This window comes from Petaurus breviceps, unplaced genomic scaffold (assembly GCF_028583685.1).
Source record: "Petaurus breviceps papuanus isolate PSGF00001 unplaced genomic scaffold, PetGlider_PUasm1.0 190, whole genome shotgun sequence".
In the NCBI taxonomy this organism is placed as follows: domain Eukaryota; kingdom Metazoa; phylum Chordata; class Mammalia; order Diprotodontia; family Petauridae; genus Petaurus; species Petaurus breviceps.
This window is the reverse complement of record NW_027185810.1, coordinates 5,372,741-5,392,764: the sequence shown is the minus strand read 5'-3', so window position 1 is coordinate 5,392,764 and position 20,024 is coordinate 5,372,741. Positions and strand designations below refer to the sequence as shown.

The following is a 20,024-nucleotide window of genomic DNA, read 5'->3' as shown; positions in this document are numbered from 1 at the left end:
ACACACACACACACACACACACACACACACACACACACACACACACAAACTAGCTGTGTAACCTTGGGCAAGTTACTCAACCACAATTGCCCTCCAAAAAGCAAAAAAAAAAAAAGAATATCTTCTTCTTGAAAGGAGGAATTATTTCATTCTTTGGGATCTCTAGTACCTAACACAATGCTTGGCACAAAGTAGGTGCTTAATAAATATGCTTCCTGATTGATTCTTTTTTTTTCTTTTATGGAGGGAGGAAAGCTGGGCAATTGGGGTTAAGTGACTTGCCCAAGGTCACATAGCTAGTAAGTATTAAGTGTCTGAGGCTGCATTTGAACTCAGGTCCTCCTGACTCCAGGGCCAGTGCTCTATTCACTGCACCACTAGCTGCCCCTTCCTTATTTATTCTTTAAAACTTGTGCCCTTTTTGTTGATTTATAGGTCTTGCCTTTCAATTTTTAAAAAAGTTTTATTGATATTTTTTGCTATTATATCATTTCTGGACATCTTGAAATATCTTGGAACTCCCCAATACCACCAGTTTCCCACAAGGGGGCCTTCCCTTATAATTCAGATAGTTTAGCAAAACCAACTGAGAGGGCAACTACATCTGATAGCCGATGCCACGTTCTTCACTCACAGTTCTTCAGATGTCCAAGGAAAGGAGAAAGGCCTATTTCCTAATTTCTCTGCTAAGGTCTTCATTGGTAGTTACATAGTGTTACATAATGTTCAGTTTTGTTTTGGTGTTCTGATTTTCATGATCATACTCATTGTCTCGTCATTGATTTTGTATTTACTGAAACTTAAAAGTCTGGGTGAAGTGGTGCCATTTACCTCCCCCTGGTATCCCCCTCCCCACTTGCCCAACCCCAATCCATAATTAGTCACAATTTTTCCTTTTGGTGATTGGACACAATTCCTACAGGCACGCAAAGCTACATCTCCTATATGGAAACACATTGTTACTTCCCCATCAAAGTTTCAAAGCCAGCCCTCATCAAAAGTTACCCTTGACAGAGATTCCATTTACGGCATGAGTTAATATATGAAGAGAGAAAACATTGATCTCTTCAAATGAATATTGCACAGCTTCGCGCCAGCTTGCTGGCATTTGTGGTTTTGTTTTTCAAAGGTGATGAGGCAGCCGTGCTATTTTAGGCAGCACATCCCAGATTTCCTCGTCTTTGCTTTTGCAGATCCGGTTTTCCACCCTTTTCTTCCAAAAGGAGGGCCTGCATTACCTGCCTGCCTTTGTGAGGCTTAAAAAATCACCGGGTGTGGGGGTACGAGGTTCTCAAAGGCTCCTTGTTCCCTGAGGGCCATCACACTAAATGGGGGATGGTGGCGATGAAGGTCTGCTTTCTGTAGCCAGTGAGGAACACGTTCCGGCATTTTGACTAAGGTTTGGCTTTTTTTTTTTTAAATTGTCAAACAATTCGAAGTGGGGAAAAATATTAAGGTATTGAGGTGTTTGCCTACCCCATCTTACCCCACCCCACCAACCCTGACTAGAAATCCAGTTTAACCATGTCGACTTACAGGTGATTTTATCTACCTTGGGCTTTGGTTTCAGGGACAGAGGAGGAGAGGGCAAAGAACAAACAATGTGAATGGGTTCCTGGCAATGACTCCTTCCACTTTAGAAGTAAAGGAGTAGAATTATAGGTTTTAGAGCTTGAAGGGTTCCTAGAGATTATCTAGTCAAATCCTTTCCTTTTGCAGATGAGGAAACTGAATCTCAAAGGGATGGATCAGGTTACTCAAAGCAATGCTGAACTGGGGTTTGAACCCAGATTTTCTGATTCCAAATAGAAGGTGCTTTCCATACATCTTTAAAAGAGTTGTTTAGGTGTGGCTAGGTGGTGCAGTGAATAGAGCACTGGCCCTGGAGTCAGGAGGACCTGAGTTCAAATGCGGCCTCAGACACTTAACACTTACTAGCCATGTGACCTTGGGCAAGTCACTTAACCCCAATTGCCCTCCAAAAAAGCAAAAAAAAAAGAGTTGTTTGGTTCTTCATGACCCCATTTGGGGTTTTACTGACACAGATACTGGACTAGTTTGCTATTTCCTTGTCCAGCTCATTTTACAGATGAGGAAACTGAGGCAAATAAGGTTAAGTGACTTGCTCAGGATCACTCAGCTACTAAGTGTCTGAAGCCAGATTTGAACCCAGGAGATGAGTCTTCATGACTCCAGGCTTGGTGCTTGATCCACCAGCTGCCCTCTCTTTAAAAGACACCCAATAACAAATGAAAGGGCCATTCCCTTCCAATGGCCAGCATAGTGCTTTACATATTGTGAACCATCAATAAACATTTGTAGACAGAATAGAATGGATATGGAACTGTTAATACCACTGTTAAATTACTTGGTCAGTTTTATGATATCTATAATGAAAACTTCCGGATGACACAGGCCACATTTCTGCATGATACCTAACTTACTACAGGAGTTCCATCTACCTACATTCAGAGGTAGTAAGAAGGTTTGCTTCCAGAAATTCTTTCTGCCAGGCCTGACCTGGAGCAATAAGGATAGATCTTTGCATTTCTAAGACAACACTATTCACCTGCTTCTCTCTGAACCGGAAGTGTCTTTGTCATTCCTTAGGTGAGGTCTCATTGGTAGTCAGTAAGAATGATGGGGGCTTTCTCCCAGAGGGCTGAAATGTCATCCCTATAACAGATCTTCTTGCTTCCCCATATCATGAATGAGTGAATGTATGAATGAATGAAGCAAGCATTCATTAAGGGATTACTATGTGCTCAATTTTGGAAATTATAGACTTTAGAGCTGAAGGGGCTCTGAGAGATTATCTAGTTCAAACCTCTCATTTTACAAGAGGAGAAAACTGAATGCCATGAGGCAGAGAATAGGAAATATAAAAACAAAAGCAAGAACAGTGCCTGTCCTCAAGGAGCTTAGTCTAATGGGGGAAACAACCCATACATGGAGGTGGTGACCCAGGAAGAGCACTCTGATCAGGAAATTTACTGGGATAGTGAGTTGGGCCACACGGGAGTAGATCAACACACCCCATGCAGGAAACGAAGAACAAATGGGCTTTTAGGAAATAGTGTTGTGGGAAAGGCAGACACCAATCCATAATGTTACTATCCCAGCTCTTTCACCTAGGCCCTGGACTGCCAACTCCCAGTTCCTATTTTCCCCATTACTTTCTTCTCCTACACATCAGTGGATTGATTGATGTATGCCATTACTGAAGTGTCTTTGTTTTTTCCTAGGGCAAGGGAGATGACTACTTCTCTGCCCTACTATACTCTGCCTCCCCCCACACCCACGCCCCAATCCCATCCAAGGTCCAGACATTATTGCATTGACTAGGCAGTGGCAGTACAGGCCAGACTTGCTGAGAGATGTTGGGCCACGCCTCCAGTGAAGCTGCATTATACTGGGATTACATGCATCAGAGGCTCACATGAAATCTACTATGGCATAATGGAAATGAAGGCTGATGGGAGGAAGCCCTGGTAGGATGCCAAGACCTTCCCAATCCCCAAGGGAGCTCCTCCCCAAGTACCACCTGCATCAGCAGTTGCTTAGCAATACTCTGGTGGTACTTTGTCTTGATGTTGGAACTGCAGTCAAGGCTTTGCCTATGGAGTGAAAGAATTTGCAAATAGGCAAATTTAGATTTGAAGCAAGGAAATTCTAAGAATTAGAACTTTCCAAATATGGAATGGGCTGCATCAGGACAGGTTGGGCTCCTTTCACTAAAGGTCTTCCAAAGAGAGACTGGGTGACCGATTGTCACATGGTCTGCTATAATAGCTAATATTTACAAAACCCTTTGTGGTTAGCGTAAGGATCCTGGAAAGTAGGTGCTGTTATTGTTCCCATTTCACAGATGAGGAGACTCAGATAGAAGCCAAGTAACCTGCCTAGGGTGTCTGAGGCAGGATTTAAACCCAGATCTTCCTGACCACGTTCTAGCCGCTGCACTGCCTAGCTCTCTAGGTAACCCAGAGAACTCTCGACTACCCACTCACAACAAAGAGTAAGAATACTGGGCAAATAGACTTCATTCTTGAACCAGAGCTCATCTTCAGTAGTTTCTCTTCACCCTTTTGCTAATTCCTCTGCTCTGACTACTACCCTCCCTGACTTCAAGTCCCAACTAAAATCCCTCCTTCTACAGGAAACCTTTTCTAGCCCCTCTTAATTACAATGCCTTCCTTCCTTTAATTATTTCCTATTTATCACATGCATTGCTTTTTCTGTTTATTTTTGTTTATATGTTGTCTCCTGCCTTGGACTGTAAGCTCCTTGAAGGCAGGGATTGTCTTTTGCCTCTTTTTGTATCCCTAGTTATTAGCACAGTGCTTGGTACATAGTAGGGATTTATTTATTTATTTATTTATTTTTTAAGCAATCGGGTTAAGTAACTTGCTCAAGGCTACATGGTCAGGTGTTTCTGGGTGGGTGCTAAGTGTCTGAGCCTGGGATTCGATCCCCAGATCATCCCGACACTGGAGCCGGTACTCTTACTCGCTCTGCTACCTGGCTGCCCCATAGTAGGTATTTGTTAATAAATGTTTGGCATCCAGGTGGTATAGTGGATAGAGTGTCCTGGAGTCAGGAGGATCTGAATTCAAATATGACCTTAGACACTCACTAGCTGTGTGACTCTGGACAAGTCACTTAACCCTATTTGCCTCAGTTTCCTCAACTATAAAATGAGCTGGAGAGGGAAATGGAAAACCACTCTAGTATCTTTGCAAAGAAAATCCCAAATGGGGTCACCAATAGTTAGAAATGACTGAATAACAGCAACAAAAAAATGTTTATTGAATGAATTTCTTGTATCTGGGCCTCTCTAACCTAGATTAGGACCTACAAAATCTTTTCCCCCTGCTTACTTCATGTTTGATTGAATTAGCAGTACCACCTGATTGTTCTATCCCTCTGGAATTCAGCCTCCTGTCTACTTGTGGTATCTGAGATGACAACCCAGTTTTGAATCCTATCTTTTCTCCTTATTGCTTGGGTGACTGTGGGAAAGCTGCTGAGCTTCTCTGGGCCTAATTTACTTGCCTTTAAAATGAAGGAATTTGCCCTGCAAAGGCCCCTTCTAGTCTTAAATCCCATGGCCCCTTCTGCCCTCTGTAAATCAGACCTCTTTTGCTGATACCCATAATTCAGCATGACAACCAATCTGTTTCTAGGAGAACTTAAAAAAAAAGCCAGACAAATGATTTTGTCAGAGCATGGAACTGTCTGTGTGAAAACTCCCTTCACTGATGCAGGCTGAAACCCATATATAGTTAATAATCTTCCAGGATAGCTGGAGGCTCAGAGAAGGATTAGATAACTTTCTAGTGGTCACCCACTTAGTATGTATCAAAGGCAGGACTTCAACCCTGGTCTTCCTGTCTCTTTGATCCTAGCCTTTTTATCTATGATGATATTCTGCCTCTCTACCAGAAAAAAACAGTGTTTAAAAGATGACCTTTTATTTTAGCCTTATCCAGACTGTGATATGCAGTTAGATGAACAGTAAATACAGTTGATCCCTTTAGTACATGTATCTTGTGCATTTTTAATTCAATTAAAAAATTCATTTTCCAATTCCTTCCTTACCCTTCACTCCCTTCCATTGGGATGACAAGGAAAACAAAATCTGTTTTATATATATATAGTGCATCTCTTTGATAGACATTGCCCCTGGACAATGGGGAATGTCTGGAACTGAAAAGTTCTGGACAGTCTTTGATAAATTACTCAGTGCATTTAATAATTCCCAAAGTACCAGCTTAATCCTATTTAATCAGTTAGTAAATAGTTATTAAATCTTCTCTCTGCTCACAGCACTGTATTGGGCACCATGGGGGAATAAAAAATATATATAAGATATGTACCCAGCTCCTCAAGGAGCTTATAATGGCGTTGGGATAACAGGACACATGAAATCAGGAATGATATGAAGTAGTACATAATTAAGTACCAGATTGTGTGATGCAGACTATAAATATTTTGTTGATTTTTTTTTTGCTGCAAAGTTCTAGCCACTTTATTTCCTAAACTTCTCTTTGCAATATTTTCTTGAAGTGAAGTTTCCTTTGTGGAAATTCTGTATGACAGTATTTGCATTTTAACCCATTAATACCTATTAACATTTCAAATTAATAAGCCATCACATTGGAAATAATTAGGAGCCTAAATGGGTTCACTAAAAATATGGCATTTTAAACCAGTCTCATTTCTTTTTCTGAAAGACATGCTAGATTTCAATAAGGAGCACTGCATAAATATAATATATTAGAATTTCAGTGGGCAGCTAAGTGGTTATTCCAGGCCTGGAGTCAGGAAGACCTGAATTCAAATCTGAACTCAGACACTTACTAGCCATGTGACCCTGGGCAAGTTACTGAACCCTGTTTGCCTCAGTTTCCTCATCTGTAAAATAAGCTGGAGAAGGAAATGAAAAACTACTCCAGCATCTCTGCCAAGAAAATTCCAAATGGGGTCACAGACTGAAAAATGATTGAACAACAATAACAACAAGGATTTCAGCAAGACCTTTGCTGTCTTTTGTGTTATCCATTCAGAAACCACAGTGATTTTCTTAAAGCCCAAGTCCAACCATGCCCCCTCCCTACTCAGTAAACTCCAGTGGCTCCCTATTATCTCCAGGATCAAATACAAAATCACCTGTTTGGCATGACAAGCCCTTCATAACCAACCCTTGCTCCCTTCACACATACCTTTCCTTGTCACATACTCTTTGATCCAATGACATTGGCCTCCTTGCATTTCGACAAACAAGACTCTTCACCTCTTAGCTCCAAGCATAACCGAGCATTGATTACTTCTGCCTGAAGGATGTGATGCCTTGTTACCATCATTCTCTCCCTCTCTTCTTCCACTCTTCTTCTACTTCCCTTTTCAGAGGCAGCACATTGTAATAGAAAGAATATTTGGAATCAGATGACCTGAGTTTGGAGCCTGAGGGGTCATTTTCAATCTAGAGAGAAGTCTCTAGTGACATGTGACAGGGTTTTGTCTTCACCCTTGTTTGTTCAACATTTTTATTAATGACGTGGATGCAAAATAGATGGTTTGCTTCCCAAATGTGTACATGATTTGAAGTGGGAAATGATAGCATGTTCTTTTAATGACAGAAGTGGTATCTAAGAGGAACTTAATAAGCTAAAATTCTGGGCCAAATCTAACAAGAAGAGGTTGAGTGTTTGTAAATGTTAAGTCTTGTATTTGGGTTAAAAAAATTAATTGTACAAGTACAGAAGGGAAAAATATGAATACAGAGAAATTCATGCTTAAAAGAAAACTTGAAAATTTTAGTTGGCTATAAGCTTTGTTATTGTTCAGTCACATCTGACTCTTTGTGACCCCTTTTGGGGTTTTCTTGGCAAAAATACTGGAGTAGCTTGCCATTTCCTCCTCCATCAACAGATGGAAAACTGAGGCAAACAGGATTAAATGACTAGCCCAGAGTCATACAGCTGGTAAGTGTCTGAGATCAAATTTGAACTCAGATCTTCCTGACTCCAGGCCTGATTCTCTATCCACTGTACCACCTAGCTACTCAACTATAAGCTTAGCATTAGTCAAAAGTGTAATATAGTTGACAACAAAACTAATGTGATCTAATTATGAAGTAATAGAAATATACCATACAGAACCCATGATGCAAAAGACATTATTGAAGATTTTCTGTTGTTCAATTGTTTTCAGTCATGTCCAGCTCTCCATGACCCCATTTGGGGTTTTCTTGGAAAAGATATTGCATAAAGATACATTTCCTTTTCCAGTCATTTCACAGATGAGGAAATGGAGGCAAACAGGATAAAGTGACTTGCTCAGGGTCATACAGCTAGTGAGTGTCTGAGACCAGATTTGAACTCAGGAAGATAAGTCTTCCCAACTCCAGGTCCAGCACTCTATCCATTATACTACCCAGTTGCCTATCATCCAAGATATATGCAACTGAAATGATATGAACTAATTGTGTGGTGAGAACAAAGGATAACATATGAAGGACTCTACAGAAAGGCCATTGACAATTTGGGGAGCTCCCCTGCCACAGGAGGATTTATTGGAGGTCATGGACAAGGGTCACCCAGGAAAACTATAGTTCATTTGTGACTGGCACTGTAGGAAGTAAATCTCCTTATGTAAACCCACTTGCTGGCACAGGACTGTTTCAAGGCAACAGGACAGAGACATGAATTAAAAAGAGAAAACGTGTGGAAAACTCATAGGCTTAAGGTATAATCTTTCCCAGACATATATTCACTTTAATAAGAGATTCTGCCTGGCTCAATGGAAATAATCTCTAATGATGGAATTTCAGGCAATTTGATTGCTAGTAGGGGATATTCGGAATCCATAGGACCTATTTGGAGCTCACGGTATCATAGCATATCACCTACCCTCAAAGGTGACCCTGAGCCTAACTAAATTAGAAGCAAAGTAAATAATATGAAAGGGGCTTCCTTTCTGTCCTTGCCAAAAGAATCCATCAAAAGGAGGTAGGATTGGGACAATTCATTCTGAGGGAGCTTTGGTCTAGTCAACACATTCATTCCCTATGACCCACAGAGATGTCTAAATACAGAATTAATTGCCATTTGTTTTTACTGCAAAATACTCTATCTAGATGACTTTCCAAACAGCCTTTTGCAGCACTTTCTTCAACTGAAATATCATATGTGGCAAACCTGCATATGATAAATGGGGACATGTGATCATCAATGGATTAGGTGGTCTTACATGTCATTGCTATTTTTACACGTCTGTGAAGCTGATGTATGTATATGTTTGCATGTGTGTATTTGTATGTGTGTATATATATACACATTATATATATACTGTATATATAATCAGGATATGTTTATAATATTCAGGCATATGCTCATAAATATTCATGAACCAATCCATACATAAATGAATAATTTGACTTACTTAACATCAACCAAAGTCTGTTTATAGCATTTCCTTTCAGTTCCAGTTGAGCATCACCTCATAAAGTTCTTCTAAACACCTTCTCTCAGCTAGTATCCTGTGAAGAAGGTGAACGAGCCTGATGGAATGAACAAAGCAGAAAGAAAGAAAAAGAAGAAGCAAATAGTTTTCTGTTAGTCAGCCTCTTTCTTCCCTAGCACATGCAGCATGAGGGTTGAGCATTCTCTTTTACTTGTTCCAAGGTCCCATATGTTCCTAGTTTGAGTCTTCCCCACCTACATCGTCAGTTACTGTGAAAGATGAAGTCTCTCACATGGTGTAATAAGCATTGGTCTTGTTGGCTAATCTGGATTCAGACCCCACCTCTGACATTTACTAGCTGTGTCTGTAGATAAGTCACTTAATCTCTATCTTCTCATCCTTATTCTTCTCATGTATAAAATGGAAATAATGATATTTTTCATAGGGTTATAAGATAATTGATTTAAAGATGGAAGAGGCCTTACAGATCATCTAGTCTAGGCATTCTTAACCTGGATTCTATAGGACCATGAGTTGTTCATGGATAAATTTCAGGGGATCTGTGACTTTGGATGAGGAATATATATATACACACACACACACATATACATATATGTATATATAAATATTTTCCCACTAATCTCTAGCTAAAATTTCTATTTCCTTCAATTATTAATGTAGGCAACAAACCATTATTCTCAAAATAGTCCATAGGCTTCATAGTACTTCCAAAGAGGTCTATAATACAGAGAAGATTAAGAACCCCTGATCTAATTCAACTTTCTTCTTTCATAGATGAGGAAACTGAGACATGGAGAGGTGAAGGGACTTGGCCAAAGTCATTTGGGTAGTACGTAACAGAGTCAGAATTACATGACCACCCTCAGGGTTGTTGTGAAGAAAACATTTTGTTGTCCTTCTGAAGAGGAAATATTTATGACTCAAAACCCAAAATGTAATGAACATCAAGAGATGCTAAGTGAAGTCAAAGCTCAAACAATACTAGAAATTGATACAAGCTTAAATCATTTGAAAAATTATTTTAGTTTTAGTTATTTTGGTTTGTTTTCTCAGCTAAGTGGTGGGGAAGGGTACGGTAGTGAAAGAAAGGGTCAATTCTTCTAGGTTGAGGGTTACAAAGTCCCTTTATCTTGGCCTTCTTGTCTTTGGGAAAGTCTACATAAATCCATCTCTTTGAACATCCTATGAACATGAGGTCAAGGAGCCTGAGATTATATTGTCTCATTAATGGAATCTGAGCAATGGTCTACAGCGTCCCCCTCAAACACCACTAATAAACTTCTGCTGAAGGACAAGTGGCCCCCATTTTCTTCACTCATCATGTGGTTGCTGGGGTGACTTCATAATCCTCTCTGAAGGATCAGATACATTAAATAGATTTCTTAATGCCTAAAAACAGTTGCATTCAAACACAATATGGCTATTTCAAAACTTGAAAATTGAGAATTTGGGGAACTAATACACATAATGTGGCCTGGTCTTGCAAAAAAGCAAGAAGAAGCATGTAATATGATCTTTTTAGGTGCAAATCCTATTTAGGGTCAAAAAGCAGGAAACACTACTCTATGGTCATTATTGAATGAATGAGAATTGATATCTATATAGACAACACCAATAAGGGAACTGAGGCATTTATATGGAAAAATACTGTGCTAATGACTAACTTTTATATTGTAGATTAAGGTTTACAAAGTATTTTATATATGTTATAACATTTGATCCTCACAAGCACCATGGGAGGTAGGTGTTGATTATCTCCATTTACAGATGGGAAAACTGAGGTGAGGAGAGGTTAAGTGACTTGCCTGGGATCATAAGGTCTCTGATCTTCAGTTTACACTTCTATAAAACAAAGAGGTTAAATTAGAGCAATGGTGTCAAATTCAAATTGAAATGGGTGCCTAGGGTATTGTATCTGAGGAAGGATTAAAATTCAAGTCTTGACTCTATAGCCAGGACTCAAATATACCAGCCAGCCACCAATCTTAAAATATCTACCTATATATGCATAAAAAGAGGAATCAAGAAAGGGTGGAAGAAGGAAGGGAGAGAGTATGCTCAGTTTGAGACCAACTGCCATGAACTCTTCTTCCCCTAGGTTTTCCCCCTGAACTTTCTCTTTTGTTGCTTGGCGAAAGAGAAACCAGATGGAGAAGAAAAGAGCGAATGGGTTTTTAACTTGAACAATCCAGCTAATTGTCTCAATTTTCCATCTTGCTTAACATATGTAGACATGTGATTAGCCTGTTTAATGCATATAGACAGTGAACTTGTGTCTATTAAGGTATATTCATACAAGACAATGCTCAACAATTCCTTGTATATCCTCATATCTTCATATCTGGGCACAATCTGGAAAAAAGGAAACCTAATTTAGCTAGATAGCTCTATAGAGTCCCACTCCCCTTTGGTCATAAAATTTTCAAGGGTTTGGTTTAAGTGGAAAGTATGTGTACAGAAGTCTGCTATGTATAGTCTGTATAGATTAGCAAAAATCCAAGCACTAAAGACTTCCACCTAAGTTAAGCAGGCTAATTGAAGTGGACACAGCCATATGCCTCATAAGATTACCCAACTTTATATATCATTTTGAAATAACATCATTAATATATTATAAGTGAACCCTATTATAAAATTGCAAAACCCTATCATTTGGCCTTTTCATCAAGAATGCTTGAAAGCTCCTTATTTAATTAGATGACCATTGTTTTTTCCCCTGAAGGTGATTCTTGGTTGTAATACTAGCTCCTTTACCTTCTGAAACATCACATTCCATGTCCTCTGATATTTTATTGTAGAAGCTGCTAAATCTTGTGTTATCCTTCCTATGGCTCCACTATATTTGAATAATTTTTCCCTAGATGTTTACAATATTTTATCCTTGATCTGAGAACTTGGAAATTTGACTATAATATTCCTGGGAGTTTTCATTTTGGGAACTGTTTCAGGGAGTGATCAGTGGATTCTTTCCATTTCTATTTTACCATATTATTCTAGAACATTAGATCAGTTTTCCTTGAAAATTTCTTGAAAGATGAGATGTAGGGTCTTTATTTGATCATGGCTTTCAGGGATTCCAGTAATTCTTAAATTATTTCTCCTAGATTTATTTTCCAGGTTAGTTGTTTTTCTAATAAGATATTTCACATTTTCTTCTATTTTTTTCATCATTTTAATTCTATTTTATTATTTCTTGATTTCTTGTGGAGTTATTAGCTCCCACTTGTGCAATTTTAATTTTGAAGGAGTTGTTTTCTTTAGTTAGTTTTTGTACCTCCTTTTCCATTTGGTCAATTCTACTTTTTAAGGATTTTTTTTCTTTAGTTAATTTTTTTGTACATCTTATTCCAGGTGGTCAGTTCTGTTTTTAAGGACTTTTTCTCTTCAGTCAATGTTTGTGCCTCTTTTACCATTTAGTGTATTCTGTTTTTTAAGGCATTATTTTCTTTGGTACTTTTTGTGCCTCCTTTACCAAACTTTTGACTCCTTTTTTCATGATTTTTTTGCATCACTGATTTCATTTCCCAATTTTTCCTTTTTCTCTCTTATTTGATTTTCAAAATCCTTTTTGAGTTATTCCAGAAATTCATTTTGTGCCTGAGACCAATTCACATTTTTTTTAGGCTTTAGATGTAGCAGTTTTGACTTCATTGTCTTCTGAGTTTGTTGATCTTCCCTGTCACCACAGTAAATTTCTATGATCAAAGTGTTTTTTTTTTGTTGTTGCTTGTTCATTTTCCCAGACTACTTCTTGATTTTTAACTTTATGTTAAAGTTGGGCTCTGCTCCTGGAGTGGAGTGGACACTGTCCTTAGCTTTAGGTTTTTGGTACTGCTGTTTACAGAGCTAGTTCTGGGGGTCTGTAAGTTTTCATTTCTTCCCAGGTGGTATGATCTAAGGAGAGATGTGTTTACTGCTCTCTCAGCCTGTGCTCTGGTCTATGAGCAGCCACAAGCACTCTTTTCCACCCTGGGACTGTGACCAGGGCTTACTCTTCTCTGTGGATACAAGCCCTAGTGTGCTAATTCTCCTTCTCACTCTGGGATTGTGACCCCAGGACTGACACCCAGATCCACATATTGGCAATGCTTCCATTGTCAGCAAAGGAACCCCTGTAATCTCTTTCTGACCAGTTATCTGATTCCTTTGCCATCTGTGGTCTAAGAACTCCAGAAGCTGCTGCCACAACTGATTCAGTCTTTCTCAAGGCCTGCTGTTGGTTCACCCTATGCTGTCTGCACAGAACTGCACTCTACTCTCATCCTGGTACAACAGGCTCTTCCTGCCAACCATCTAGGTTGTCTTGGGTTTGAAAATTGTTTCATCTGAGGCGGCTGGGTGGTGCAGTGAATAGAGCACTGGCCCTGGAGTCGGGAGGACCTGAGTTCAAATCCAGCCTCAGACACTTAACACAAAAAACTAGCCATGTGACCATGGGCAAGTCACTTAACCCCAACTGCCCTTCCAAAAAGCAATATATATATATATACACACATACATATACATATATATATATGTAAAAAAAAAGAAAATTGTTTCATCCCAGTGGCTCTGCCACTCCAGAATTCATTTAGAGGTATTATTTTAATGTTTGGAGGGGAGTTTGGCAGAGCTTAGGCCAGGCCCTGCCTTTTCTCTGTCCCAATAAAATCATTTTTCCAAACAAAAAAGAAAACACCAGTGATTATGAAACAATGATCATTGTGTCCAAAGACCTGGACTGGTAGTCCTGGTTCTGCTGGTTTCATGAGGCACTCTTGGCCAATACTTGATTCAATGATGTTGACACATTCATCTGAGGTACCATTCTATGTAGTTCTGACATCTCCAAAATTTGTAAATGTCAGACCCCCAAAGTCCCAGGGTTACACATTCATCTTAGTTTCCTCCCTTTCAAATTTCTGTTGTTGTTGTTGCTAAGATTGTGAGAGTGTAAAAGGAAAATATGATAGACATGTCATGGATATGGGAAACACCTGAACACATGGCCTTCTAATTAGAGGCAGGCTGTTTGATAACTTGACTTTGCATTTTTATGGCACTTTTCTCAGATGGAGGGATTCAAAGGCAGAGAGAGATGAGAGAGAGGAAGAAAGGAAAAAGAGAGGAGATAGAGCAAGAAAAGTGAAAGCAGAAAAGACTCAGAGAGAGAGGGAGACAAACATTAAAAGAAAGAAACAGAGACAAAAAGAGAGAGAAGGAAGGAGAAAGGGAAAGAGAAAGGGGGAGAGAGGGGAAAGAAAAACAGAGGGGGAGGGAGGGAGGGAAAGAGAGAGAGGAGAGAGAGAGAGAGAGAGAGAGAGAGAGAGAGAGAGAGAGAGAGAGACAGAGAGAGAGAGAGAGAAGGAAGAAAAGAGGGAGAGAGAAGGACAGGAAGACAGGGAAGAGAGAGGAGGAGAGAAAAGGGGAAAGAGGAAGGGAAAGAAAGACAGGAGAGGGGGGGAGGGAGGAGAGAGAAAAAGAGGGGGGAAGAGGGGATGAGGAAGACAGAGACAGAAACACAGAGAAAGAGAAGGAGAGAAACAGAGAGACTCTAATGTGTGGCATGGGATTTAGCTATCTCTTAAATAACGCAGTGTTGCTGTGCTAAAATATACCTGTGCCTGCAAGGCCGCTGTAAGTTCATTTTTTCACTTGGAAAGGTTGGCCTGATTTGCATGGTCTCTGAGAGACTTCCTGCAGGCTGCCACATGGGAATCTGTCCCCTTGTAGACACCTGCCCGCCAGCACAGAGCTGCTTCAGGGCAACAGGACAGTACATGTTACATCCATCAGTTGAGTTGATGGATAACATTATACTTTCTAGAATAAATAAATAACCAAGCAGAAAGGTACTGAAACAAAGAAAAATTACGCATATACTGAGATTGTAATATACATCATTTTAGCTTTTAGGCACTTAGGAGGTCTCAGGAAAGCTTAAGAGAAAATTAATAATTACTGGAAAACAAGGTAAAACAATCTTACAGAAATTCTGAACAATAATATCCCAACCCCTTTTCCCTGCACTCTCATGTCCTTCACCATCCAATGGCCTCCTGAAATATATGTGTTTACTCTGACACACAAGGAGTGTCTCCCAAAAACAAGAAAGGGAGGGGAAGTTGTCTAAAGGCCTCTTGAAGAGGTATTGGACATATTTTAAGGAAATAAGTATCTTCACTGTACGGAATCTCTGTGGATTCTGTGAGATACTGTGCCAGAGTAGGAAGAGCACTAGATGGACAATCCTACATCTACAACTGGTTATGTGACCATGAGCAAATCACTTAAAGTCTCTGAGCCTCAGTTTTCAAACCTGTAAGATGGGAGTGATAATAATTGAACCTGCATCTCAGGCTTGTTATGAGGATCAAATAAGATAATGTATGTGTATGTAAATAACTTTGCAGATATGAAAGCACTATATAAATATAAACTATTATTATCATGCATGATTCAATTACATAGACTTAATAAATAGTTACTAGTTGCAAGGTGGGTAGCTGAATGGTGCTGGACCTGTAGTCAGGAGGACCTGAGTTCAAATGTGGCCTCAGGCATTTATTAGCTGTGTGACCCTGAGCAAGTCACTTAACCCTGTTTGCCACAGTTTCCATATCTGTGAATGAGCTGGAGAAGGAAATGGCAAATCACTTCAGTGTCTTTGTGAAGAAAATCGCAAATGGGGTCTCGGAGAGTCGGAAATGATTGCAACAAGTGAACAACAACATGTGCACGATACTATAGGCTCTGGGTACACAAAGATAGTGAGTATGTGGTATACAAATATAGACCAGGTTCTAAAGTAACTTAAAATCTACGGATACATGGAAAATACATACTCATAAATATCTGTGTAGAAGGATAAGTAAGATTAAGTATGAAGGGGAGGTCTAAGCAAAAAGCTATGAGAAATATGAGGAAGGAGTTGCCATTTTCACCTAGTAAGGTCAAGGAAGGCTTCATGGAGGAGGTGGCACCTTGGGATTGACTTGAAGGTATGGAACAACTTCAACTGATGAATATTAGGAAGCAGGATTGGGAAGGAAAGGAAGGTGTCCATTTCAATCACAGTGGTGCCAAGAGTAAAGGCAGGGGGATGGGAAAGAATAAAGAGAGATGAAAATAGAAACCAGAAAGTAGATAATTCAAAAGGAATATTATTCCTTCAAGAGTCTAGGGTGGGATGGGGGGGGCAAAGAGAAAAAAGAAAAAAAAAGCACAATAATTTTATTCTATACATAATAGATTTGCAATTTTATGTGCAATCATCTTTTTATTATATTATGTTATGGAAATACTTGTTTTATTCCATAAGTTAAAAATTAATATTAAAAAAATTTTTTTTTCTGCTTTTTGGAGGTAGGGCAATTGGGGTTAAGTGACTTGCCCAAGGTCACACAGCTAGTATGTGCTAAGTGTCTGAGACCAGACTTGAACTCAGTTCCTCCTGACTCCAGGGCCACTGTGCCACCTAGGTGCCCCTAAATATTTTTTAAAGGAACATTATTCTAGCATAAATGCTAGATCATGCCAATCTCCTGCCCAAAAATCTTTCACGGCTTCCTATTTTCTACCAATGAAGTTCAAAGGCAGTTCACGATCTGGTGTCACTTTTCCCAAGCATATGACTCTTCTCCCTACACTCTAATCTTTCATAAAACTGGATTATGTCATGTCTCCTGAACATTCTCTGTGCTTCTCCATTTCCATGCCTTACTGTATGTTGCTGCTAATGCCTAGAAGATCTTCCCTTTCCCACTTTGGCTGGTGAATTTCTTCTCTCCCTGTAAAGTTCATTTTAAATGCTCCCTCCTTTGTGGAATATTTGACTGCCTTTGTAATCCTATGTATACTATTTTGTGCATTAAAATATTTCTAGAAGGTAGTAGATTATCAAACTACAAGAGTCCACAGCACAAAAAAACGATTAAGAGCTTCTAGCCTAGAAGTTAATATGCCCAAGATCCCAGAAAAGAACCCATGCAAGTCTGAGTATGAAGGTTACCTAGCTTCCTACTCATGAAAAGGTTTAAGTATTAGGGGGCAGTCTAGCACTGGAGAAAGAACAGTAGCTTTGAAGTCAGGGGAAGGACTTGGGTTCAGTTCCTTTTTCTGACACTTACTGTATATGTGACCTTGTGTGATCAACCTCTCTAAGCCTTAGTTTCCTTATATGTAAAAAAAAAATGCATGATTTGGAATGGATGACCTCTAAACCTGTGGTCCTTGTGACCCAAGTCTCTTGAACTTGTACTGGCCTTCATAAGTGTTCATATGTGCCTCTGCCAGCAGATGGTGCTGTTTGACAACAGAGAAAACGACCCAACTGAAGCCACCACCAATTGCTTTCCTGAGGAAGGCGCCAACCATGCAGGACCAATATTGATTCAGTGGGACTTTCTTCTTCTAAAGCACCATTTCCCAAACTAATTTGACTACAAAACACACTGAGCCATGAAATAAATCAACAAACCCACCAATGTTGCTCTAGGGGGCCTTTTATGAAGGGTAAAGAACATCCCTGGGGTAAGGGATAAAGGAGAGATGTTTGGGGGCAAAATAGAGAAAATTAAATTTAGAATCATTTTATCTCAATTGCCTTCATGTAATTTTTTTTGCTACATGCATATTTCATATTCAGATTTTCTGAGGGAAGAACATTGCCTGCATTGCCACTTTTTTTGGATGCTTGCTTCAGAACAGCAGGAGTCTGCAAAATAGGGTTATGTCTTGAGGCCTTGCTCTTGGCAGCCTGCACTTCTAGAATCATCATGTGGGCAACTAGCCCCACCTCTTTAAACTTAGTTGGAGGCCTTGCTTTGATTCGACTTCAATCAAGCTTCATTTCAGTGTTTACTTTATTAGCCTTGTTAGCTCACCTGGCACAGGTACTGAGCATACAAAGTCACCCAGTATGCTGGAGGTAATGCCCTGTTTAACTCAGAACTGTGTTGCCTTCTCTCTCTCTCTCTCTCTCTCTCTCTCTCTCTCTCTCTCTCTCTCTTTCAGTTCAGCAGTTCCTTCCACAGGACTGGACATTCTGGGGGTAATTATTAAGTTCTTATGACCGTCACCTTGTTCTCTTTCTCAAGACAACTAAACCTTTCTTAGAAAGGTAAATGCTTAACTACAAGTAATATATTTTGGGTAGTTCTGAGAAATTGATTATGTGATTAGAACAAATGCTTTATGGGGGAAAAATGACCTCTAGCCAAATCTCACATCTATATAGTGGATTATGTCTACAGCTTCCTAATAACCTTTCAAAGTAGACAGTGTTTTGTCCTCATTTTACAAATAAGGAAACTGAGGCTTAAATAGGTTAAGTGACTTGTACATCTTTGGTAAGTAGGAGGGCTGGGACTTAAATCTGGATTTCCTGTTTTGGTCTCTCCCTTTTACACCAGGATACCTCTCTACTAGCACTGTTGTTATCGTTCTGTCCTTTTTCATTGTGACCCCCTTTGGGGTTTTCTTGGCAAGAATACTAGAGTGGTTTGCCATTTCCTTCTCCAGCTCATTTTAAAGGTGAGGAAACTGAGGCAAGCAGTGCCTCCCCTATGGTCTCACAGTGTCTGAGGTCAGGTTTAAACTCAGGGAGATGAGTCTCCCTGATTATAGGTCCATCCCTCTATCCAATGTGCTGCCTAATTACCCCCCACTAGTACTACTTTTTGAAAATATGCTTTATGCAAATAAAATTGGAAAGTTACAGGGTGCTTAATATAAGATAGGAGCTGGTGTTCAATAAATGCTTAAAGATTAAGATCTGAAGGTTTTGATGGATTGTAAGCTCAATATGAATCAACAGTGGGATGGGGTAGCAAATGAAAGAAAGAAAGATGGAAGGAAAGAAAGAAAGGGAAACTATCTTGGGTTACATTAAGAGAAACATGGCTTCCAGGAATCAGGAAGTGATTGTTTGAAGTATTATGTTTATTTCTGGACTCTTCATTTTAGGAAGATACTGATGGATGCTTGAAAAGAAGGCAAACAGGATGCTGAAAGGCCTCAACTTCCTGCCATAACTGGGGATGTTTAGTCTAGAAGGAAGAAGGGAAGGAAACAAACATTTATTAAGTGCCTACTATGGACAAGGTAGGCAACTAGGTGGCACAGCAGATAGAGTGATGGGCCTGGAGTCAAGAAGACTCATCTTCCTGAGTTCAAATCTAGCCTCAGACACTTACTAGTTATGTGACCCTGGACAAGTCATTTAGTCCTGTTTGCCTTAGTTTCCTCATCTGTAAAATGAGCTGGAGAAGGAAATGGCAAACCATTCTAGTATCCTACCAAGAGTCAGACATGACTGAAAAATGATTCAAACACAATAAAAAAATGTACTAATAACTGTGCTAAGAGCTTTACAAATGTTATCTCATTTGATCCTCACAACAACCCCGGGAGGTAGGTTCTATTGTTACCCCCACTTGACTCTTGAGGAAACTGAGGCAGACTTAAGTTAAAATGATTTGGTCAAGGTCTCAACACTAGATAAATGTCAGGCTGAATTTGAACTCAAGTCTTTCTGACTCCAGACTCAACATTTTATTCCCTGCCCCACTTAGCCCCTTGGAGAAAAGAAGACATATGGATCACATAACAGCTCTCTTCAATTATTTGAATATGTCATGTGCAAGAGGGCTTAGAACTGTAATGTTTGTCCTAGAAGGGCAGAACTAGGAACAATGGGTGGAAACTGAAAGGAGGCAAATTTAGGCTTGATGTTAAAAAAATCAATTTTATAGTACTTGGAGTTGTTAAAAAATGTAATATCCTTCTTTAGGTGTTAGTAGTTTCTTTCTCACTGGAGACCTTAAGCAGAAGTTGCCAATAAAGAGGATACAATTTTTTTGGGGGAAAATGGTGTTAATATAATGCTTTGTGATTCTGATCAATTGGCATTTCTTTCCTTTTTTTCCTTCCTTTTTTCTTTCTTTCCTTCCTTCCTCCCTCCTTTTCTTTCTTTCTCTTTTTCTTTCTCTCTTTCTTTCTCTTTCTCTCCTTTCTTTCTTTCTTTCTTTCTTTCTTTCTTTCTTTCTTTCTTTCTT

The 20,024-nt window shown here is 39.5% G+C and overlaps 1 long non-coding RNA gene across 1 annotated transcript in view; it reads left to right on the top strand.

The window, feature by feature from the left end:
* Positions 1 to 1,181: 1,181 nt before the first annotated feature.
* The window catches only part of LOC138164525 (uncharacterized), a 30,189-nt gene continuing 11,346 nt past the window's right edge, over positions 1,182 to 20,024 (top strand). Inside the window, exon 1 of the long non-coding RNA XR_011169103.1 lies at positions 1,182 to 1,399. This is a non-coding gene — a long non-coding RNA (uncharacterized lncRNA). The remainder of the gene's footprint in view (positions 1,400 to 20,024) is intronic.